The 24,595-nt window shown below is 45.2% G+C and overlaps 2 long non-coding RNA genes across 4 annotated transcripts in view; one reads left to right on the top strand and one right to left on the bottom strand.

Moving 5' to 3' along the window:
- Positions 1-2: 2 nt before the first annotated feature.
- On the top strand, positions 3-4,248 carry LOC307211354. Its single transcript, XR_013836400.1, has 2 exons — positions 3-630; positions 2,163-4,248. It is a non-coding gene; the product is annotated as an uncharacterized lncRNA (long non-coding RNA).
- A 1,216-nt stretch (positions 4,249-5,464) lies between these two features.
- Positions 5,465-24,595, bottom strand: part of LOC307211344 — a 45,294-nt gene continuing 26,163 nt past the window's right edge. For 2 of the 3 annotated variants that reach the window (XR_013836385.1, XR_013836387.1), the window contains 2 exons: positions 5,649-5,796; positions 5,465-5,539 (listed from right to left, as the gene is read on the bottom strand). This is a non-coding gene — a long non-coding RNA (uncharacterized lncRNA). Of the gene's footprint in view, positions 5,540-5,648; positions 5,797-15,961; positions 16,079-24,595 lie in introns of all 3 variants that reach the window. The other variant, XR_013836386.1, reaches the window with a different exon arrangement.

Here is a 24,595-nt window from a genome sequence, read left to right as displayed (position 1 = left end):
ACCAAAACATACTGCTTTATACATATGCAATGTAATGCACTGGCCAGCAGGGGTCATTCATTGCAACAGTCTGCAATTGCTTGCCATTAAATACAATGCTCAGTGTTACTTACAGAGGTCCCTCGGGTTACATATGCTTCAGGTTACATATGCTTCAGGTTACATACGCTTCAGGTTACAGACTCCGCTAACCCAGAAATAGTACCTCGGGTTCAGGATGAGAACAGAAATCGCGCTGTGACTTCGCAGCGGCAGCAGGAGGCCCCATTAGCTAAAGTGGTGCTTCAGGTTAAGAACAGTTTCAGGTTAAGAACAGACCTCCAGAACGAATTAAGTTCTTAACCCGAGGTACCACTGTAATTGGAAAGTGAATGAGAAAGGCACTGCACATGGGGAAACAGTGCAAAAGTTTAAATCTTTCAATGTCCATTGCAAATCCTCCTCCCATTAGCCTTTCCTTTTTTATCCTTCCACCAAGTCTAATTTGGCAAGTGTAGGTTTGGGAACACAAGAACACACAAATACACAGGCACACATGCAGAGAGAGATGCCTTACTCACTCACAAAGACCCAATATTTCTACTGTTGTGGATTCACTTTGAAGTGATGCTGGATCATGTTGTTGTTGTTGTTTAGTCGTTTAGTCGTGTCCGACTCTTCGTGACCCCATGGACCAGAGAACGCCAGGCACTCCTGTCCTCCACTGCCCCCCGCAGCTTGGTCAGACTCATGCTGGTAACCTCGAAAACACTATCCAACCATCTCGTCCTCTGTCGCCCCCTTCTCCTTGTGCCCTCCATCTTTCCCAACATCAGGGTCTTCTCCAGGGAGTCTTCTCTTCTCATGAGGTGGCCAAAGTACTGGAGCCTCAGCTTCACAATCTGTCCTTCCAGTGAGCACTCAGGGCTGATTTCCTTCAGAATGGAGAGGTTTGATCTTCTTGCAGTCCATGGGACTCTCAAGAGTCTCCTCCAGCACCATAATTCAAAAGCATCAATTCTTCGGCGATCAGCCTTCTTTATGGTCCAGCTCTCACTTCCATACATCACTACTGGGAAAACCATAGCTTTAACTATACGGACCTTTGTTGGCAAGGTGATGTCTCTACTTCTCAAGATGCTGTCTAGGCCTGTCATTGCTTTTATCCCAAGAAGCAGGCGTCTTTTAATTTCGTGGCTGCTGTCACCATCTGCAGTGATCATGGAGCCCAAGAAAGTAAAATCTCTCACTGCCTCCATTTCTTCCCCTTCTATTTGCCAGGAGGTGATGGGGCCAGTAGCCATGATCTTCGTTTTTTTGATGTTGAGCTTCAGACCATATTTTGCACTCTCCTCTTTCACCCTCAATAAAAGGTTCTTTAATTCCTCCTCACTTTCTGCCATCAAGGTTGTGTCATCTGCATATCTGAGGTTGTTGATATTTCTTCCGGCAATCTTAATTCCGGCTAGGGATTCATCCAGCCCAGCCTTTCGCATGATGAATTCTGCATATAAGTTAAATAAGCAGGGAGACAAAATGCAGCCTTGTCGTACTCCTTTCCCAATTTTGAACCAGTCAGTTGTTCCATATCCAGTTCTAACTGTAGCTTCTTGTCCCACATAGAGATTTCTCAGGAGACAGATGAGGTGATCAGGCACTCCCATTTCTTTAAGAACTTGCCATAGTTTGCCATGGTCGACACAGTCAAAGGCTTTTGCATAGTCAATGAAGCAGAAGTAAATGTCTTTCTGGAACTCTCTAGCTTTCTCCATAATCCAGCGCATGTTTGCAATTTGGTCTCTGGTTCCTCTGCCTCTTCTAAATCCAGCTTGCACTTCTGGGAGTTTTCGGTCCACATACTGCTTGAGCCTTCCTTGTAGAATTTTAAGCATAACCTTGCTAGCGTGAGAAATTAGTGCAATTGTGCGATAGTTGGAGCATTCTTTGGCACTGCCCTTCTTTGGGATTGGGATGTAGACTGATCTTCTCCAATCTTCTGGCCACTGCTGAGTTTTCCAAACTTGCTGGCATATTGAGTGTAGCACCTTAACAGCATCATCTTTTAAAATTTTAAATAGTTCAGCTGGAATACCATCACTTCCACTGGCCTTGTTATTTGCAGTGCTTTCTAAGGCCCTTGTTATTTGCAGTGCTTTCTAATGCTGGATCATAGTTTTGGGGAGATTGGCAAAGGAATGTTACTGTCTTGGATCCAAGGTTGAAGGTTCTTTAATGGAACTGCAATGACTAGAGAATAGTTGGAGGTATTCCTTGAATGTTTTGAGCAAGAGAAGCCACTGGGACTGGGGAAGTGACTCATCCCCCATTGCCTGCTACCTGGGATGGGTGCAGGGACCAAGCCAAGAAATTTGTGCTCAAGGTAACTTATTGTTGCAATCTGTCTGTCTCGAGAGACAATGGAAGAGTGCTCCATCGGGGATAAAGACAAAGAATTGCATAGTTATAGTACCTGCTATGGCTGTAAAGACCAATATGAGAGAGACATGTTTTATTGCAGCTGAGGTGGATGAAGGCATCCAGTTTTGTTGCTGCAGATGCACCATAGAGTTTCTTCTCTCTGTGCTCCTCCCAGTGGTCATTCCTCCTCTGGTCACTGCTATGGATGCGCAACCTGTCTGCCACCACACACTGCAAGGGGTTCCCACAGGTCAGGGTTGATGTTGCCAACCTTTGTGTCGCATCTGCAGACATCTTTGTAACGCAGGGGAGGCCTGCCAACAGGTCTGGTGCCTGAGGCCAGTTCCTCATAAAGCACATCCTGCCATCTTCCATTCTGTGGACATGACCAAGCCAGCATTGATGTGGCTGGGACAGAAATGTGAACTTGCTCAGAATGTAGGCTCGGAAGAGCACATCTTTGTCTGAGACTCTGTTCTGCCACATGATGCCCAAAATCTTCCTGACACAGCACATGTGGAAGGCATTGAGGTGTTGCTCCTGGTGGGTGCAAGTTGCCCATGGCTCACTTCCATAAAACAGTGTGCTAAACATGCAGTCAGGTAGACCTTTCTCTTGGTATTGGATGCTAGCATCACACTCTCCCACATCCTGTCGGAGAGGTGAGCCATCGCTGTCGCTGCCTTGCTGATATGCTTATCCAGCTCAGTTTCAATGGAAAAGTGACTGGTTATGGTAGAGCCCAGGTAGCAATAGAAGTCATTTTAGAAGAGGGCTAAGGGCTAGCTGGCTGTGCAACTTGTCACCTTCCAGATGTGGTTGGACTCCATCAGGCCCAGTCAGCATGGCCAATGGATGTGGAACTTCTCACTCCTTAGGAAAATGAGGAACACAAAACTCTTACACACTGCCCAAAAAGGGGGGCAAATAAGGACATCGATTTGCATAAACTTTGCTTAAGTGTTTTTGCTGGGCAAGGCTGAGACCTGGTGGCCTGTGTGTGCTTGCTCAGCCTGCTGATGGGCAAGTTCAAGGCTCCCTCCCTGCATGGTGTGAAAGTGGCCTGTGATTCTCTTTGTTAACAAGTTTTATAGGATTTGACATCGAAAACCTGCACAACCTGTCTGACCAAAACAACAGTATGAGAAACAAAAGAAGTGTATTGTGCACACGTCTCTACCCCTTTGACTCTATTGAATCTCTTCTACATAAGGCCTTGCAAGATTTGAAGGTAGGGGTTGTATTTATTTTTAAATGGCAGACGATGCGTAGTCAGCCAGAAGAGGGCAGGCGCCACAACAAGATCTAAACAGAGGAACTGTCTCCATTGGCGCTCCAACTAATTGCAGTTTTTGCAAGAGGAAAATACTTTTTCCAATAGAATTTCACACTACAGCATATTTTTCTTCACCCATCAGGAATTCCTTGAGGCTTATACCTGCTTCATGCATCTTTGGAAGAACTGTACGGTTCCCGTTGTCTTAGGAAAGCAAACAACATCCTGCAGGATGCATCTCACCCGGGATACAGTCTGTTTGCACTACTGCCTTCTGGCAGGAGATATAGAAACATCAAGTCAAGGACAAATAGACTGAAAAATAGTTTCTATCCAAGAGCTGTGGCCTTTTTAAATGCTGTAACTCGATAGTGTGACCTGGGAGTTTGATGGGTGTGGGTGTGGGTGTGGCTGGAATGTGGTTTGTTTGGTTGTTGTTGTTGTTTTGCTTTTGTTGTTTTTAAGGGATGGCATCCAATTTCGTTGCACTTGTGCAATGTTGCACTTGTGTAATGACAATAAAGAATCTATCTATCTATCTATCTATCTATCTATCTATCTATCTATGCATATATTTTAAATGATGTCTTAAAAACCTAAGGTTGATATCCTATGCACACTTACCTAAGAGTAAACACAGTTGGAGATCGGAGTTGCTTCTTAGTAAACACACATAGGATTTCCACTCTTACCAGGTCGTCCTATGCAGCTTTTCTCAGAAAGATATGCTAATATGTTCAATGTGGCTTACTCCCAGGAAAGTCTTGCAGAGGATTGCTTCCTTAAGGTTTCATTTTATGCAGATCGGATACAGATACAGGCTGAAAACACAGAGCTTAATCCAGTCCAGCTGGATTATTGTTTTTGTTTAGTTTGTGAATCAGTTTTAAAACTGTAATGAAGAGGCAATGTGTGTTTGTCTGTGTACGTGTTAAATAAAAAAAATTAAAGGTAAGAATTTAAGAGTTTGAAGGGCTTGCTAAGCACCTGCAAAACACTCTCCTGGTAAATTAATGGAATTTACAACCTGTTTATTCAGCATATCTTGATTTGCTGGCAGAAAGCTTTACATGATGGTTGCACTATTACAGTCTTTACTGAGTATTCATTCTAATTTGTTTATGGGGCAGTTATATGACAAAAAGCATTTCTGCTTATTTATTTGTGGGGTGTTTGCTATTTGTTCATTCTGCCCTTTTCTGCACATTTCTCCATCTCTTTTCCAAAGGCAAAAAGTCTCCTTTTCTTTTCTTTTCTTTTCTTTTCTTTTCTTTTCTTTTCTTTTCTTTTCTTTTCGTGGATTTATTACCATTGAAGTGAAGGCCCAAGACAGGTGTTGATCATGATGTGAGCTGCGCGCAGGTGGTCTGAAGCGAGCGAGCGAGCGAGCGAGCTACCACCATTCCTGTGGAGCCTCCTTTTATTGAGACAAAATATGCAAGCTAGGCAGATACATTTTGGGGCTGTGACCTTTACACATCTTCCGTACCGAGATCGTGGGGTAGTACAAAGCTATTTTGGCACCTGTTCCACAGCGTCATTTTCCCCTTGCACAGTGTATGATGTAGGAGACAAAGGTCTCATGGAAAATGGTTACAGACAGGACACCGCAAACTGCTGAGATTGCGAAAGGTCAGGCCGAGGTAGAACGATGTACAGACAGCTGTGGCTTGTCTGGGGGGGGGGTTTCCCTGCACCCCAAGGTCACGCGTGCAGGCCGACCGTGGCTGCCTGCTGGTGGGGAAGTGTGCTCCCTCCGGACCCCACTCCCCACTCCGTGATATCCCTACAACCATAGAGCAATGAGGTGTTTGACCCACTTTAATTCAGGAAATCTAACTTTCCTGGTACGTACTTGATGCCCTCCTGCAAAAAAGGATAGAGTCTACAGTCACCTTTTAAATGTGTTTACCTTTGCCAGGATTGTGCCCATAACCTACAGATGCTTTTGGATTGGGGGGGATCCTGCACTTACCAGCCTATAGCAGCAGCTCGTTTGTTCACCACACAAGGGCTGTGCTGATAATGCCTTTGCTGATCTCAGCAGCTGCTTTTCCATCAGCAAACGAGGGGTCCTGTCGTCAAGCCCCTCCACCCAGCTCCACAATAATCTGGTGCCCAACCTGCACAAAAGGAAAAGTATACAGTGTTTAATGTCAAGTGGAAACCTGCTTCCTGAATACATTTTATTACACGGACAATGTTCTTTTTAAACGTGTCACATTTGCATGAAGTTGAAATGCAACGGTGGTTGCAGTTTGCAAAGGTAAAGGGCTCTTCCCCATGACCTATTTATTTCATCCTAATTTGGCTGCACGAAGCTTACTTGGAGGTTAGATTGTATCCAGTTTTTATTGAGCATTTGCTCTGATTTTATTGTGGGGGCAGTTATACAACAATGAACAGCCTCCATTCATTCCATCCTTTCCAATGCATTTTCCTGTCACTTTCCTGACTGCATAAAGTACCATATTTTTTGCCCTATAGGACGCATTGTCCCATAAGGCGCACCTAGTTTATTGGAGGGGAAATAAAGGGGAAAAAATTATTTTCCCCCCAGGCACGGGGCTGGGGTGGGGGAAGCCCGAGCTTCCCCCGACCCCAGCCCCCAGAACAGGCAACTCTCCGCAAGCCGTGGGAGCCCAGTGCCGGGCTCCTGCGCCTTGTGGAGAGCTGCGCGAAGTCTGGGCGCACTGAGCTCAGCGCGCCCAGCCTTCGGCATGCAGGCAACTCTCTGCAAGCCGTGGGAGCCCGGCGCGGGCTCCCATGGCTTGCAGAGATCTGTGCAAAGCCTGGAGAGTGAGAGAGGTCGGTGCTCACCGACCCCTCTCGCTCCCCAGGCTTCAGCAAAAGCCTGCATTCGCCCCATAGGACGCACACACATTTCCCCTTCATTTTTGGAGGGGGAAAAGTGCATCCTATGGGGCGAAAAATACGGTATGTTTGCTTTAAAGCTGATTTGCCATGCTAGGGTGGCAAAGCATCCATTTTCATGGCATAAACTTAAATTTCCTGGTATGTGCTTGAATCCTCCCCACAAAATACTGAGTCTGGAGATGTCCAAAACAAATATTGTGCCACTGTTCTTTGTGATGGAGAATAGCTGTAGTGAAGTGTAATAGCTGCAGTGTAGTTGCTACACCCCAGGAATGCCTTCAACTGGCCGGCTAAACCAGGTGAGGGGAGCCAATGGGACTCAAGCCCTCAGTGAGTTAGGAACTTGCCTTGCATGCAAAAACAGGTTCTGGCAGATTGAGCAGATGAGACCAAGAGCGGGTCCAATGGTCAAAAAGATGGTTTCTGCACCTGCTGCAGAGGAAAGTGAGGGGCAGATGAGGCTTATCTACCTGGGAAGGGAGCCCATCTAGGAGAAGGAAAACTCTGATTCCAAACCTCTGCTGCCTTGCAGGAAATTTTCGGGAGAAGAAAAGTCTCAGGAGTCAAACCTACACAAATCTGGAGTGGAGTCCCTAAGGCTGGCAGCTTGTAAGTCTCCTGCCAGCAACTGCGGCAGCCCAGCTGGTAATAAACATCTTGCTTTGCTTTCCATTGGACCCCCTCAGCGAGGCCGAGAGGGGGGTCTTGACATCTGGGCAGCCCAGGACCTCCAGACACACTGTCCAAGCTTGGGCCTCAGGGAGGTCACTTCAGGGCTGCAAATGCAGTTGTTTGACTTCGCCCTCCATGGTTTCTTGAGACAGATGCCAACTAGTGGCTACAACTGTGAGCTGGAAAGCCCTAGATTCAAACTTCTACTTGGCTATGAACTTTCTGGGTTGTAGGGTGCCCCTGCGTTCTACTGTACAGAGCAGAGCCCTCTGAAGAGCTTTCCAGCCCAAATCTGATCTAAAGATAAAGAATCTTAAGATGGGAGGGACCTTGAAGTTGCCCATCAACCATTAGCAACTCCTGGACAGCAGACTGAGCAGGCAGCCACACCCAGGCCACAGTCTTCCCCTCTGCAGTGAGATGCATTGAATTTCTATTACCTTGGATTGCATATCTATCTATACCTACCAAGTAGCACATGCAGACTCCGTACAAATCTGTGTCCTCTCTTGGGCATTGTGTAAGTGGCCATTCTACCATATGGCTTGAAACAGGTCACTGTTGTCTCAGTCTCCCAATGAGGATAGTAATACATGCCATACCCCACAGTTGTAACCATTCCTGGCCTTTATGATGTAATCCCAACACTTCGAAGGCAATATAAATGGGCAAAAAAGCAATAGAGTTTGAGACACTCCCATGGAATGTACCATCAGAGTCCAAACCTGGATGTAAGGCCTATTGATTTCAACAGTACTTGCTTCCAAGGAAGATGTATCAAGACTGTAGTGTCAGTGTCTGGGAACTGGGTCAGAATGATTCCCCATCACCCCCCCTTCCTTGCTTTTGTTGTTGTTTAGTCGTTTAGTCATGTCTGACTCTTCGTGACCCCATGGACCAGAGCATGCCAGGCACCCCTGTCTTCCACTGCCTCCCGCAGTTTGGTCAGACTCATGTTTGTAGCTTCAAGAACACTATCCAACCATCTCACCCTCTGTTGTCCCCTTCTTCTTGTGCCCTCCATCTTTCCCAACACCAGGGTCTTTTCCAGGGAGTCTTCTCTTCTCATGAGGTGGCCAAAGTATTGGAGCCTCAGCTTCACGATCTGTCCTTCCAGTGAGCACTCAGGGCTGATTTCCTTCAGAATGGATATGTTTGATCTTCTTGCAGTCCATGGGACTTTCAAGAGTCTCCTCCAGCACCAGAATTCAAAAGCATCAATTCTTCGGCGATCAGCCTTCTTTATGGTCCAGCTCTCACTTCCTTCCTTGCTACTTCTGCATAAATTCTTTTTCTCCATACATTGTCTTCTCAGAAGACCAGGAACAGGAGTATTTGGTTTGTACATGCATATGCACTAATTTACGTTCTATCTTTATTTTGTACTTAGCTTTATAGTGCTTTATAGTATGCTGGTGTCTCAAAACAAGGTTTAACTTGTTTTGGTGGGCAGGTGAACCAAGCAACCCTGCTGAAATTCAGAACCAGATGTGACTTACCAGCACCAGGTGCAAAACTCCTTGATTTCCCAAGCATTTGAATTGTGGCTGAATTTTTCATGCATGCGCATTATCAAAGCGTTCCTTCAGAACACAGCACTTTGAGCATCATATTACTTTTCTGCCCATTTGTGGTACAGCACCACACTGCCCAACAGATCAGCCTCTTACTTCCTTGTGCCTGGTTTACAGACCACTGGATAGACATGGAGAAATTGAAGGGTTAAAGTAAGTGACCACAGATGCACAAATATGGTGAATACCACCAACTGTTTCTGCTTTTCCATACTAGCTGTGCAGGAGGCAGAGATGCAAAATAGAGAATTAATTCGTAATAAATCTGTTTGTTTGCTTTTTTAAAAATATGAACAAAGCAAAATTTTGGCTCATCGGAGTCAGGGCACATTATACATACAGGAGTTACAAACAGGCTAGATTCATATGATGGACTGGCTATGGACTTGTTTTGGTAGGCAGTTTTATGTTTTTGTGAATTCAGCAGCTTTGCTGGTTATCACCATGATTAGAGAAAACATTCTCTCTCATATGTCCTATATACAGATAGCAAACTCATTCTTGGAGTGCTAAACCTTATGTAGTCAAAGAGAACCACAAGATTTGCAGAAATACTTAAAATATACAGCCTCCCCCACCTCCTGGCCAAAGGTGCCCAATGAGGACTGTGCATGCTTAGCAGACATAGAATGCTGATGACTGTTGCAGGGGGGGGGGACTGAAGGGGAGTGAGGAATGGGATGGAATGTCTCAAAAGAGGGCATGGCTGGCAAGCAGGGCTTTTTCAGCTGGAACTTGGTGGAACTCAGTTCCGGCACCTCTCAGCTGAATGCAGTTGTCATTCTAAGAGAACAAGGGAGGTGTTCGTGGTGAGTTCTCACACTTCTTTTTCTAGAAAAATAGCACTGCAAAGAGTGTTGAGCAAAAGGATTCCATTCTGCAACATCTTACTACAAATATCCCTTGCGGTGCTTCCAGACTCTCACTATTTCGGGTGCGATTCAATCCCATCCCAGAAAAATCAGATGGCGTGATTAAAGCTGATCTGGAGTTCTTCTAAAACAAACTCACTCACCCCAAAATATTGTGAAGCTTTTGTGATGAGGAAAGTGACTGGGGAAATGCACTCACCGGGAAGTGTGGAGATGACACTTGCTTTGGACTCAAGGGCTGTCTCTTCATCCCACAAAGGAATTGGGCAAAATGCTCATCAGGCAGCTGATGTGGTGTCACCTCTCTGGAAGTGACTTTACTGCACTGGCAGGCTAAATGCTGAAGACGCTGTCATGGTCAGTTCTGGTTTTGTGTGGCATACACTCCATTTCAAAGTTGTCTGACAGTCCGGTTACAAAAACAGAAAGCATTTTCTTTACCTCACTTCTATTTATTTAAAAAAGTAGAAATCTGAAAAAATAAAAGGTTTTTTAAAAAGTTAAATAAATTTGGTGATTAATAACCTGTTCAATGTAGTAAGAACCAACCTTTTGAAAATGGCAGGTATCCATCCATGACACTGGAAAGCCAACCCAGGTACGTCTGGCAGCTGAGCCACCCGACAAGCCCCGGCCATTCCTGCCTGTGTCTCAGTGCATGCCTGAGGCTCCGGGAGGGGGCACTGTGGCCGGCTGTCCTCCCCGAGGCGCCGTGCGCCTGGATCCCGTACAAGAGCGCAATGTGGAACGCGTTAATAGGGAAGGAGACGTTGCCTTTGAAGTGTCTCCCTTTGATGTTTCTCTCCCTCTTTCTCTCTCGCACATAATAAATGGAACCTTATTTTCTCTGTCAGACAAAGGGGAATCGCCCCCCTGCAGCCCCAGGCGCTGACGCTCTTTGCTTCTCCCTCCCCCTCCACCCACCACAGCCCACATGCCAACAGGGGCCAACCTGGTGGGGAGAAGGAAAGCAGGGAGAGTGGCCAGAGCAGCAGGCCTGGCTTCTTTCCTCCTGGGGCGGAATCTCTGCTAGCAAGGAAATGCCTTGCGGAAGGACTTTCTGAGCAACCAGCCCTGCAGGGGCTTGGGAGCAGATGCCCAGGCACCCCACTCAGAGGACTTGGCATGGGGGGGGGAGCAGAGCAAGGCTACCTCAGCAAAGCTTGAAGGGAAATACATAGTAGAAATTTCATCTAAACCAATGTGGCCCTCCAGCCCTCTCTGTGTGGCCCTTGGAAACTCTCATTAGGCCACATGCAACCCTGTCTGTCCCCTCACTGTCCTGCTTGGCTCCCCCCAAAGTGCTTTTGCCCAGCTAGAAAGTACTATTGAGCTCTGATACGTGCAGAGCAGAGCAAGCAAGCAAGGGGTGTGGCCTGGGGAGGGGGAATAGTTGGGGAGAGTCCTGAGGGACAGAAAGAGAGGGCTGGAGGACCACTTTAGGTTCTCTGGCCCGGGGTTCCCCGCTCTTGTCTTAGATCTGATGTGGGGAACCTTTGGTGCTGAACTACAAGTCCCATCATCACTAATCACTGGCTATGCTTGCCAGGGTTGATGGGAATTATAGTTCAGCAACATCAGGAGGGCCAAAGCTTCCTCACACCTGCTCACACCTGCAACATCTGCTAGTTCAAAACAGCAGATTGGCAAATGAACAGATTAAGCACAGTCCAAACAATCAGGGATCCCACCCCCTAAAATCTAGTCTAATGATAAATGGTCTATTTTCCCACTTGGTATTTCTTCCTACTGGATTAGTGGACATTTTTAAAAAAACCACCCCCCACCCCCACCCAGAGGCTAGAGCGGACTATTTTGCCCTCTCACACAAGCTTTCCACGGGAGGATTTTCTGAAGTGGCTCAGTCTTAGAATCGGACTGCATGTGCCATATGTTTCCCCCTGAATGTGTGGGTTAGTCTTTAGAACCAGGCTTGGTCTTTCTCCCCTGATGCTGGAGAAAGCTAAGAGAGGGGGTGGCCCACAAGCCTAGGCAGCTCCCCCCTCCCTCCCAACTCCCAGTCTCCTCCTCCATCCTGCCCTCCTGCCCTCCTGACCAAACCTGAGAACAAAAGGTAGTGCTGGGCTGGCACTCCAGGGACGTCCTGCCTTCCCTGGGTTGCCTTTGCACCAATTTCAGCTGTGCAAACATCAGAGCTGTTTGCTTTTCTATGGGCCAGTGCTAGCCCAGCAGTGGCCAGTAGTGACCCAAGGCAGCTCCTTGCCTATATGCTACTGTGAGGGTGAAAGGGGAGGTCATGGGAGCAGCTGCAGGCCCCCATGGGATCCAGGCAACACTCCTTGACTGCCCGTTCTCTACTTAGTAGAGTCCTTGTGGCTGTTTGGCATATTCCCCTCCTATGAACAGTGGAACAATTCACGGGGCGCATTCATGCTTCCCTGCAGACGGGCAACTAGATGTATCACGGAAGATCCATAAACTGGATCTCCAGGTTCTATTTTTTAATAGCAGCTGTGCATGTTTGCCCTTGGGTGGGTGTGTTGGCAGTGAGATGGTGCTTGATTCTCATTAGAACCACAGTGCTGAGGAAGGGGTGTGTGTGGTTATTTGACATTTTAAGAGAATAATACTGACGCTTATTATTTACATTTCTCACCCACCCTTCACCAAGAGGGCAGGTTACAACAATGTAAAATACAACATTAAAGCAGTTAAAAACTTATCACACCCGAAAGAATACAGTAGACCCTCAACTGGGACTCATAGTTAAGCTTTCGCTTCACTCACCACAAGCTGTATCTAGGGATGGGTGAATTTGTCAATTTTGGTTCCTCATTTTCCCCAAGCTTAAGTTCTGTCCTCTGCATTTGCGTATCAGTTTGTGCCTTCTTGAGATGAAATGAAAATCCACCAGCATTTTAGTGCTAATTTCTCCTAATATGCACATTTGTGTATGCATGTTTGCCCAATATACACATTTTTGCAAAGCCATTTCCCCTAATGTAATGCATTTTTAAACATTATTTTCACCAATTAAATGTTATTTCCATGCACACTTAACTGGAGTATCTCTTCCTTTCAACATATTACTCAGCAGGAGCACTGCACTGCAACATTCAGATAAGTGTGAATTATGAAGGATGGCTGTGTTTCAGTTTGCACATTGTTTCAGCCGATGTGGATTAAGTAAATTAGTTCACCTTTAAATGTGAACTGAACCAAATCTCCCCCTCACTCTGAGCTGTAGACAGGATTTGTTCACCATGAATCCCAGTTTGGATTGCACACTGAGCCAAACCTTGACTTAAAGCCCGATTGCACTGCACATTTAAAGCAGCATCAAAGCCCTTTGCACAGCCTTGGCTTCCCTAAAAGAATCCCTGGAAGTGGAGCTTGTTATGAGCGCTAAATTGTTAGGCTAAAATTCTCAGAGTGGCTTAACAGTCAATCCCTCTTCCCAGGGAACTCTGTAGTTCTGTGAGGGGAATCGGGATCACCTCACAATTGTCAGCACCCTTAACAAAATACTGTTCTTAGGGGAAGCCATGGCTGCTTAAAGTGGTCTGATATTGCTTTAAAGGTGTAGTGATGATGGGTCTAGCACTTAGGATGGCATCAAAAAGGACCAGGGAGGAGCAAAGCAGCGATGAGAAACTATCTGGGAGCCTGCAGATTTGTGTGGCCCCAAGAAGCCACCTTTGGGCTTGCTATATTGTGCAAACCAAGCCAAATAAGACACAGGAAGGGATAGGGTCACATCTGCTATTCCATTCCAAAGCCCCAGAATAAGAGGAGAAACATACAGGTTTTAAAAGCAAGAGAGAGGCAATTCTTACAAGAGGAGGTAAACGAAGTTGACCCAACTCCGCTACTTCCCTGCTGTTAACCACCTCCTCCTGAAAACTGTTTTTCTATAAACAAAGCGGTGGTCAAGTTTGAGAACAAGAGTTTGCACGCCACACCTAGCTTGGCCCTGAGGGTCAGACCCTTCATGGAGAAATGAGAACAGCAATTGGGAGAAGCAGAAATACCTCGGCAGCAGCAGCCACAACACAGGATGGCAAGATTTTTTTCCTCCTTCCTGAGTGTTTTCTTCTGCTTTTGTTAAATGCAAGGCTTATTTGTTTTGCATGTTCATTACAGGTGTTTATCAGTGGTGGACTTGATTCTGCTGAGTTAGCCATTTTATTGCCTCCTCTTTTTTTTTATAAAAAAAAACATTTATTAACATTTTAAAGACTGCAAAAGAAAGACAAAGAATTAAACAAAACAAAACAATACAATACAAAAACAAAAACACCACACAACACCAACCCCCCAAACATTAAATTAACAAAACCAAACAAACACAATTTAAAACACATCTAATAAGATTGATTGGTTTATTACGGCCATTGGCCCATATCTAAAAACAATACATCAAAATTTATCCATAAACAATACAATTTAAACAGTTCCAAGTTAAAACACCCCTATAAAACCAATTTTAAGTTCAGTAATAAGTTCATCTAATAAGTTCATCTAATAAGTTCAGTATCTTAACTTTCATTTACTTGTTTCAACGACCTCCTCACACCTCCCTTTTTGCATTCCACTTTAATTAACTGTTTCAGCAATTCCTTTCCATCTTCCTCTGTTTTCTGTCCTGTAATTTATCTTAACATATTCTAACCTTATTTTTCCCTTTAATATATAATTGTCTTAACATATTTTAACTTTATTTTCCCTTTAATACTCTAATAATCTATTTGTACTTAATTCCTTGTAACATTTCTACTAAAGCCATATAGCTCCTTTCCAACATTTTTCTAACACTCATTAATTTTACAATATTTTTATAAATAGTCTTTAAACTTTTTCCAATCTTCTTCCACCGACTCTTCTCCCTGGTCCCGGATTCTGCCAGTCATATCCGCCAATTCCCTATAGTCCATCAACCTGGTGATGTTCTGTCCGATGCTCTTAACTCTTTTCCAAGTCCCTTCTGCGAGTCTTCTTCATATTTATACATGAACTTTACTTTGTCTTCCACTGATCTTATTTTCATTTTCCTTCCTTTGAGGCTAAAGAGTTTCTATTTGTATTAGTCCTTTTAAACTCAATTCAAACAATAAAGTTAGTTTCAATTTTCTGTTACTTTTACTCCTTTTTAAACGCAGACGGAGACCATGGAGACAATGTATTCCTCTTATTTAACTAACTGTCAGTGAACGTTCTAATCACGGTCAGTCCTGTTGGCAGCCCGTTTCCAGGATCGGAGCGGTGGTATATTAACTCTGTTCGCTCTCTCCTGCAGGTATACTCAGTCCAAGACTTTCCCCCCTCTTCTCCTGCCACCAAGGGGGGTTTAGTATTTTTTACTGATGGAAATTTAGTCCTTTACAATAGGCTTTCCGAGACTTCAGCTTGCATCCTCATTGCTTCAGTCTGTTTACAAAAGGGGAAGGTGGACTTCCTGTTTTAGACCTCCCCATTTCGGCACCAAATTAAGACGTTTAAAAATCCAATTCTCCGCTCTACTCACGGGTAGTTGCTTTAAGATCAAATTGTCCACAGGAAAAAGTCAGTGCTCTCCGGCAACAGCTATGTGGCTTCGCTCCATGGAAGAAGCAGTCAAGTCGAAGCACCGCGCCGCTCACCCCACGTCGCTCCGGATCCCCAAAACCGGGTTTCCCCGCGAGTAGGGGAGGCGCAAAAGGTGCCAGCCAAATCCCACGTTCACAGGCTTCACCTGCCTGTGATTTCTAGTGGGTCTCCGCCTTCACCGTGGCAGCCAGACCCGGATTCCTACGAAGCAAATTCCTCCCGATCAAAGGAATTCCGCCATTACCGGAGGCGCTAACCCGGAAGTCCCATTTTATTGCCTCCTGTTTGACAACTGGCTTTTGAAAGCTTATGGTTTGGAAATATTTTTTTTTTTGTCACCTGCCTTGAGCAATAGGAGAGGTGGTCTGGCAAGGTGTTGGCAAAGCACAGCAAGACGTTCTCTCCCCCCATTTTAACTTCATAATAGCGCTAGGAAATGTTGACTCATCCAGTGAGCTTCACGCCCAACATTGGATTTGCCTCCCTCCTCCGCACCTCATGCTCTACCTACAACCTTGCCACACTTAGACCTGGTCAGCACACTTAGAAGATCAGGATAGCTGGATGAGAAGAGGGGACTGTGTTGCTTCATGCCGCAGGGCAGGGATCACATTTTCTGATGTAGGAAACAAGTACAATTCTAGCACAAGGTTGGACAAGAATTTTTCTCTCAGACATGCTTTGTTTTGTTTAGAAGTTGCATGGAATGAATATATACATAGACATTTTTAAAAGATTTGCCGTACCTCCATCTTTTGCAGAAAAACTGCTTGGGGTCTCGGAGTCAGAACCGCTGCTGCCTTGCTGTAGGAGCAGCGGATTTTACTGATTTTACCAGAGGGAAATTCACATCCACTTTCACCCTGTTTGATGTTGAAGGAGAAGGGGGGGGGGCGGCAGGGTGAGAAAGCGTTGGGGGGGGGGAGGTCTCTCTTTCTCTCTCTGCCATTGCCCAGCCTCTAACAAATGGTTCAGAAGGCAAGGAAGAAAAGCAGTGCATCTGGAACTTTGCTCTGGAGATGTTTTCAGTGGCTTTTTAAAAAGTGAAGGCAGCCCGGAAAAAAAGCCAAGGCAGGAAATCTTCCTTACATGCTCATAAGGAGGAACAGCACATCTGCACCTTGGACGCATATGGAGTTCAAAGCAGTCCTTGCACGCATCTCCTGCTCACTCTTTTAGGGCTGGTTTCTGCATCACCTTATCCCAGTACTTGAAAGGAGCCAGTTTGGTTGAATGAAGTTCACAGAATTGTAGAATTGGAAGGGACCCCAAGGGACCCCAACCTCTGCTTATAAACCTCCAAGAAAGGAAAGTCCACAGCCTCCCAAGAGAGACCGTTCCACCGTCAAACAGCTCTTACTGTCAGAAAGTTTTTTCCTGCTATTGTGTTGGAATCTCCTTTCTTGTAACTTGAAGCCATTGGTTTGAGTCCTACCCTCCAGGGCAGGAGAAAACAAGCTGGCTCCATCTTCCATGTGACAGCCTTTGAGATATTTGAAGATGGCTATCCTATCTCCTCTCAGCCTCCTCTTTTCCAAAAGAAAGGCCAATACTCGTGTAAAATTCTCAAAATTCACTCATGTCCCAAATTCAAAAAGTATCCCCCCACTTTCATGGGAGATGAATTGTCCCATGAAACCCTGGGATATTTGGCAAAGCTTTATCTGAAATTCATGAAAAACTAAAATGGAGCACCCATCTTTGTTCCAGTTTTTGCATTACTTTCATATTGAAATGAATATTTCTACATTATTTTAGCTCTGGGGCAGCTGACAGGGTGTCCTCTCATGTGGTTGGCCTACATTATCCTCAGTGTTTGGCCATGCTAGCTGCAGCTAATGGGCATTATAGTCTATTTATTTACAAAAAATATTTATATACCACTATATCATCAAAACAAGACAAAACCATTCAATAAAATAAGACAAAACTATATAATAAAAGCATAAAAAGTAAAAACAAACAACAACAAAGCATCTGGAAGGTACGACACCAGCTACCCTCTGGTTGATTTTTGCATTTGTTTTTGAAACTAATGTACAATGTTAATCAATACAAAGGAATACTATTTGCTCAGATCGCTCATCTTTTCCCAACTTACCTAAATAAATTAAAAATTCTGCACCAGGAAAAGTTGGATTTGCAATACAGTGCAAATTACTCATATTTATCTTTCTTAATTTATTCTGCTCATGCTAGTCATAGTGAAGCTCTGCTCACTGAAAATCCTGGAAATTCCAGGTGTCACTGCCTACTTGAAAATTATTATCTTTGTCGAAAGTGAGACCTAGTTGAGACCACCCTAGACAGTGTCCTCATGGAGAGCAGCAAGGCTGGGAAACCTCCGAACTTTCCAATATTGTTGGATTCCAGCTCTCCTCAGCCCTATAGGAGCTATGGTCCGGTGACCACAGCTTCCCCGTTTCTGCAAATGAGTAAGGGAACATCAGTGGCTTGGGCCTCTCCTTCCTCCGCTCTGAACCAGGGATGGGGAACCAGGCACCTTCATTACATTGCTGGACTCCAACTCCCATCAGCATGCATAGCCAATGGTCTGGTCTGATGGCCGTTGGAGTGCAGCAACATCTGGGAGGACCACAGGTTCCCCCTGCGCTGCCTAGGCTAAACTTTCATAGCTTCCTCAGCTCTTGCCTCATGGTGGGGTGGGGTGGGGACCACGGCTTTAGCCAGCGTCTTTTAGGTTTCCATCCATTTCCAAAAAAGGAGAAGCAGCGGGGGAGGGAGTTCCATAGAGGAGATGTCACAGTGACAAGGAAATGAACGGAGAGGCCATCATCGATCAGGGCTGCAGGCGCCAGGATCAAAGGGACTTTACAGCTCGCCTCCCCGGGATCCTGCATGCCCATGTTCCCTGGGGTTACCGGAGCAACAGCATGTTCCAGCGGATGCTTTGCATTTTTATTCACACCACACATGTTTCCACTCTTCGGCAGGAATAATAAGAAAAACCTGCAAACCCAAATCTGCTGCCCACAACCCCTCCCCCAGTATGTATGCACGCACACAAGGACACATGCGCACACCCACAATCACACCCACCAGGCAGTGGCTATTTATGTCTTCTTTAATTTCTTGGTGCAAGGCATTTAGCCAGTTTTGTTCACTTAAGACTTAATTTTCTGACTCTCTGCCAGGTACTGCTGGATGTCCTGATTTTCTTGATTAGAAATCACTCTTGTATTCCGAACTGCTTTCTGGTGAAAGAAACAGCCTGCACTCATAAGGTATGGATTTGGATGTCTTTAGAAGGGCGAAGGCTGAACATTTTTTTGGTGCAGGTGGCAGTGGGGGGGGCAGTTTAAAGATACAAAGCTGTTCCATACCAAGTAGAATCATTGGGCCACCTAGCTCTCCCTTCTCTGCCCCAGGAGTAGCAAACATGGTTCCCAATGTTGATGGACTACAACTCCCATAATCCCTGACTGTTGACCATTGCTGACTGGGGCTGATGGGATCTGGAGTCTAACAAACTCTGGAAGGCAACACAATAGTAACAAAGAGACGAGTCCTGTGCTTGACTCTCAAGCAGACCCCCATATGCATTTCAGGGAAGCTTCTCCACCATTAGTGATCTTTTCTTTCAAAAGCCCCCTGACGAGTGTCTGAGGAAGCCCAGGGTTCTCTAGCACATAGCACTGCTCTGGTCTACTGAGCACATGAGAGGCAAGAAGGAACACTGCTCTGACACGCTACCAGGGATGGGGAACCTGTGACCCTTCAGCTGTTGGACTCCAACTCGCCCCAGCCAGCATGGCAAATCATCAGGGATGATGAGAGTTGTAGTCTAGCAGTATCAGGAGGGTCATAGGTTTCCCCACTGAAATATACTCCAGACTCTAGGGTTGCTCCTGCTCTGGCTGTGGTGTGTCACAAGCGCCTGCTGAAGGCTGAGGGTGAAATTATGGGATGCAGCTTTGAGTTGGTTCTGGCCAAGCTTGTTGTGGCTCCAGGCACATCACACTGGCCTATGTCACAATCAGGCGCTCCCTCTGTTACTTTCCACTTCTGGATGAGAGTCTTTAATGCAATAGATCTGCTAGGACAAACTTTTTTGCAGATGTGGGTGGTAGTTGCTGTATCAGGGCAAATAGGTGTTCCCTAAGATGGGGTGCGGGGAAGGCATTGGCTGGCCACAGTCCACTTGCTATTTTTGAAAGAGAAGCTGATGGTGGGAGCAAAAAAACCGTGGACTGCTCAAAGGTGTAGTGAGAAGAAGAGAAGAGTTTGGATTTGATATCCCACTTTATCACTACCCAAAGGAGTCTCAAAGTGGCTAACATTCTCCTCCCCCACAACAAACACCCTGTGAGGTGAGTGGGGCTGAGAGACTTCAAAGAAGTGTGACTAGTCCAAGGTCACCCAGCAGCTGCATGTGGAGGAGCAGGGACACGAACCCGGTTCACCAGATTACTGCTCTTAACCACTACACCACACTGGCTCAATGGTGAGTGAACTGAGAATACAGCATGATGGGAATTGTAGTTCTGAGAATGAAAAGTTAAGAAGACAGAGACAGAGTAGCTTTGATGGATCTTTGGACAAGTTGGGAATATAAGATATGGGGAGCCATTGGGGCTAGGAGCTATGGCTAGGCAATACCCGGTTTTCAACATCATGATAGATGACCAGCTAAACATTGCAATATACTGATATATCACAGTGTCTGTCATGACTTTTTCCACATTGTGATTTTTGCATAGCGTGCGCGCGCACACACACACACACACACACAATTCACAACACATTGCCAGGTCAAAAATTAAGAAACCAATATCACGATATGGACTTCAAATCAGTTTTGGATGATATATTGATATATTGCCCAGCCCTACTAGGAGCCATTGTTTGCCTTATCCTCCATGAATTTGCCAACTCTTTTAAAAAAGCCATCCAAGTTGGTGGGAGCAAATTCCAAGTTTAACTCATCATTACACCAAAAATAGGAACCCATTAAAAAGCCTTCATTTTTTCTCTAAATTCCTTTCCACTTCCAAAACTTTCTTCTGCATTCAGCCCTTGTGAGATTATTAATCTCTCTGTCACCTTCCTCACTGTTGCAATAAAGCTATTTAAGGGGAAGGTGTCTGGCTCACAAAGTTCCTGATGTCGCCCAATGCTCATCCATCTGTCTGAAGTGTTTTGAAATCATAACCCATTTTTCCTGTCTTCTGTTGAAAACTGACATGTTTTTCTGATTTGTAATCTAGCTAAATTTGTATGATGCTTAGTAAAAAACAAAACAAAAACCCAATGGTATCCAAAAGCCTTTTTGTTAAAAAAAGAGGGGGGCATTTATAAAGTTTTTATTTGTCAAAAGAAAATAAAGAAGTGGCATTTTTCATGGATCCTCAGTTCACCGAGGAAGCTCCAGAGGCAAATGCAATTGGATCAAGAGTTTTCTTGCAAGGAGAGCACATTGGAAAGTAATGGTGGGGTTTTGTGATGTCCTTTAAAAATGTAGTACTTTCTGCATGAGCAGAAACACTGATAATACAGGGAAAATAAAGCACCCAGGCCAACAGTTATAGTAGTGAAAGCAACATCAGTACCGCCCAAAAGATATGCTTGGAGCCTCCAGTCAGCTGCAAACCTCAGATATCTTCCAAGCTGTTTCTCTCCACCTCCCACCAAGGTTGTGCACATTACTAGCTAACTAATAGCCAACAACCATCAAAAAGCCATTAAAGACATGTATCTTACTATGTATTAGAACTGTAAGCCTGTCATCATGTTGCAGTTTGCATGGCCATCCATAGGTGGCCAATGTAATTCCAGAATAATATCAAAACAGCAGGCAGGAGAACCAACAAGCAGTGTGGGTGGCAGGCGACCCAGGCAAGCTGTTGAAAGGAGGTACTTCAGAGAATAGTTTGGCAAAGCAGACTCTGAAGCACACACCCTCCCAGGTAAACCATCATTGGCCATGCCAGTGCAGTGGTGGGCAGGGCTAGCTACAAAAAATAGGTGGAGCACAAGTAGGTTGCAACAGTTGGGTACATTTCAGATCCACATGTAGCCAGAGGTTTGGTTTTTGCACAACAAGATATCTCTCCACCCAAGGAAGCAAGGGGCTTCATCACAGGTCAGGGATGCATTCCAACCAGGCTAAAGCACTCAAAGAGGATGTGGAGCAGGGCAAGAGAGCACTGGAGCTTAGACAGAGCCCACAGGACTAAAAAGAGAGGGCTGGAGAGCCAAAATTGGCTCCGAAGCCTGAGATTCCCCAACCCTGCAATAAGTAAATTGGAACGCAGTTATGGCAGATGTGGCTATGCACTGTATTTGCACCCAGACACTCATTTGGGTCCCATTGAACTTGATAGACTGGGATTTTGTGAATTGTGAATGGTGCCTGCATGCTCTCTGAGGCGATTTCTTGAGTGTACACCATATGCCCAGAGCTGAAGAGGGATCAAGATGCATAAAATATATTTGATAGACCCCGCTGCCCCCACCACCCAACCATCCAAATATTAATGTTGCAAAAATTGGATGTACAAATCCAGCCACAATCAGCATGTCAAAGTATGCCATTGCTACGGACAAGAGCACATACAAGCAACCCACAGTGCATAGGCTGCATCGAAATTAATAGATCAAAATTTGTCATGTTCATTCATTTCAAGGGGTATACTCTGAGTAGGAATAACATTAGATACAGGCCCATGTTGCTTTTACATATATTCATTCCATACCATTTCCACATTGATCTCTCTTTTGTTTTGCTTAAAGAAAAACAATCCACGAAAAAACACAAATAAGTGAATTTCAGTTTCTTGAATGCGTTCCTAAATGTGTTTTGATGCATTTTTTACTCCGAGAACTGCAGTGCAAAATTTGTAGATGTGCAAAATCTGAAGGATAACTGCATTCTGATCCACAGTAACAACAACAACAACAACAACAATATATATCTCTTACCCTCCTTTCATAAAAAGGTCTCAGGGACAGTTTGCAGCGCATGACACCACAATTAAAACATTAACTTATCCACATTAGTATGGGAGGCATACTAATCCCACATTACTATGGGAGGTCAGTTCATACTGGAATTCCCAAAAATCAAATCCCTCAGGCTTCCCCAGCTTTGACAGTACCAATCACTTCCTTTGAAGGCATTGCAATACCAGCCATCGAAAGTCACTTCCTCCCAACTTGAAGGTCCCGGAAATAACATAAATCATTCACTAACCTCAGGCAGGAAAATGCAACTTTGCACCTCTTAAGACTGGCACCTCTTAAGACTGGAAAAGGTCTACATATTTTAACAATTTAAACTGCAGAGACACCATTAACATTGCTTCGAGCAATCATATGGGCAAAACCGCTTTTAAAAAGATATATTTGGAATTAATAGTTGAATGGGGAGGGAGGATTTGGTTCTTATTTGAATATAACCTACATTCCAAAACAATACTGTGAACATACAAACATACATATGTTTGTATCTTTGTATTTTAAACCAATAAATCTTTAATAAAACAAAAAACAAAACAAGAACCAATACTGTGAACAGAGCCACCCTTCAGAATTCACACTTTTCCAAATTTTGCAATGTATTTCTCCAGCCAAAAAGTTGCAAACAAAATTGTGTACACTTGTGTTTTAAGATGTACATCTTGCTGAAAGTAATATAAAATGTATTGTTTTAAGCAAAACTGCACAAAAAGATAAGGAGAAATGCACATTGTGCTGGTGAACTTTAATAATGCAAATGGATGGAGAAATGTAGCAAAGTGAACTTGAGAATATGAGCTGTGCCAAAAGTGACAGTGATACGTCTCTCCCTCTGCTGGGCACTGGCAGCCCCTCTCCCCTGCTGCTTCTGCTTTCTCCTTCTGGAGTCATCTCCACACCACCCACTCCTATACCACTTGAACAGTCATGGCTTACCCCTTTCAAAGATCCTAATGTCCCACACTAGTCTTGCCAAACAAGACAAACCCCCAGAGTCACTAGTCCACACTAGGTTTTGTTAGCCCATCTGATGACATACACCTACAATGATTTATTAGCATAGCTGCTAAATTATCTGTGGCTTGACAAAATCTGTGGCTTGACAGAATCAAATGGAGTTTGGCTTGCATGGTCACCTGGATTAGGTTTATGATCACCAGAGGCAACCAGACAAGAGGCCTGCCCAATGCTGAGTCATGTTCTGAAATGCCAAACATCTGCCACATTCTGTCCTACAAAGCCCCATATAGGATTGCTACCTCTCAAAGAGAGAGCGAGATTCATTGAAATACATGCATATTAAAAGGGATTTTGCATTGCCTTGCAGTGGAGGTGCACCAGGGCCAGAGTACTGGGTGCTGACTTGGTAAGGTTGCAGAGGCTTCCAAGTCAGCCTTTGACATGGCCCAGTAAGGGCTTGCTGGGTTCTCTCCCACGCCCCAGTTCTGGGAAGGTACACATTCCAACACACCCACCTTCACCCACCCCATCCGCCAGCTCTCTGGAGTTGCCCAAGGCCCGTCTCATTGCAGGGGGTTTGCAGGAAGCTGGATGATTGTAGCCAGTGGAAAGTCCCCAGACAGACACTTCAGGCTAAGGGAAGTGGCCCAAACCTTGGGTCCCTCAGCTGTGTGTGTGTGGGGGGGGGGGACAATCAAAACTGTCCCTGCTCCTTCTGTGCTGCTTGACACAAGCTGGCTGGGTTTTGGAAACAGCAGTGGCTCCACACCGCCTTACATTTCCTCTGCAAGGCTGCAATCCTGTGCTCGCTTACGTGGGGATATCTCAACAAAATGGGGACTGCAAACCTGCAGAGGATTGCTTGGTAAAGAGTACCGTAAGTCTGTTTACAAGTCCCAGAGACAACCCTGGGACATTTATGAGAAAAAAAGCATAGGGTTGGGTTGGAATGCTTGTGTCTCTAATGGAAAAAAAACTACATTTTCAGACTTTTTTTGCCAAAGCATTTGGTTTAACTCTAAAACCAGTATGTTCCTGTGTAAATAGAAGTTGACACAGGGAAGGGACCACTTTACCTACTATTAATCCCCTGTGACTAAGATGGCAAACACCCCATCTCTCTCTGATATATCTATATTGATTTGTTCCTCCTGAGAATAGCCTGCATTGTTATAAGCTTGTGGCACTGCAGTAAGTAGCCCCAAAGAGTCCACCCAGCAGCAGCAAATGCTGCCCCATTTATCTTTTGATCACTGGCGAAGGCACCAACCCAATGCAACAACTGCTTTGCAATCTTCACTGACAAGGTTGTGGGCAGGGGTCAGCCCCGGCAGACCCTTGTCAATTACAGTGGGTGAGGGAAACATCCTCTGGCATCCAAACGGCTGGCTAGAGCATCTGTGCCTAAGGGCTGAGGGGGGGGGGGAGGATGTTGGGGGAGA

Source organism: Podarcis cretensis (assembly GCF_951804945.1).
Source record: "Podarcis cretensis genome assembly, chromosome: 2".
Classification (NCBI taxonomy): domain Eukaryota; kingdom Metazoa; phylum Chordata; class Lepidosauria; order Squamata; family Lacertidae; genus Podarcis; species Podarcis cretensis.
Note: the sequence above shows the minus strand (reverse complement) of the source record. Positions and strands in the feature narration are given on the sequence as shown.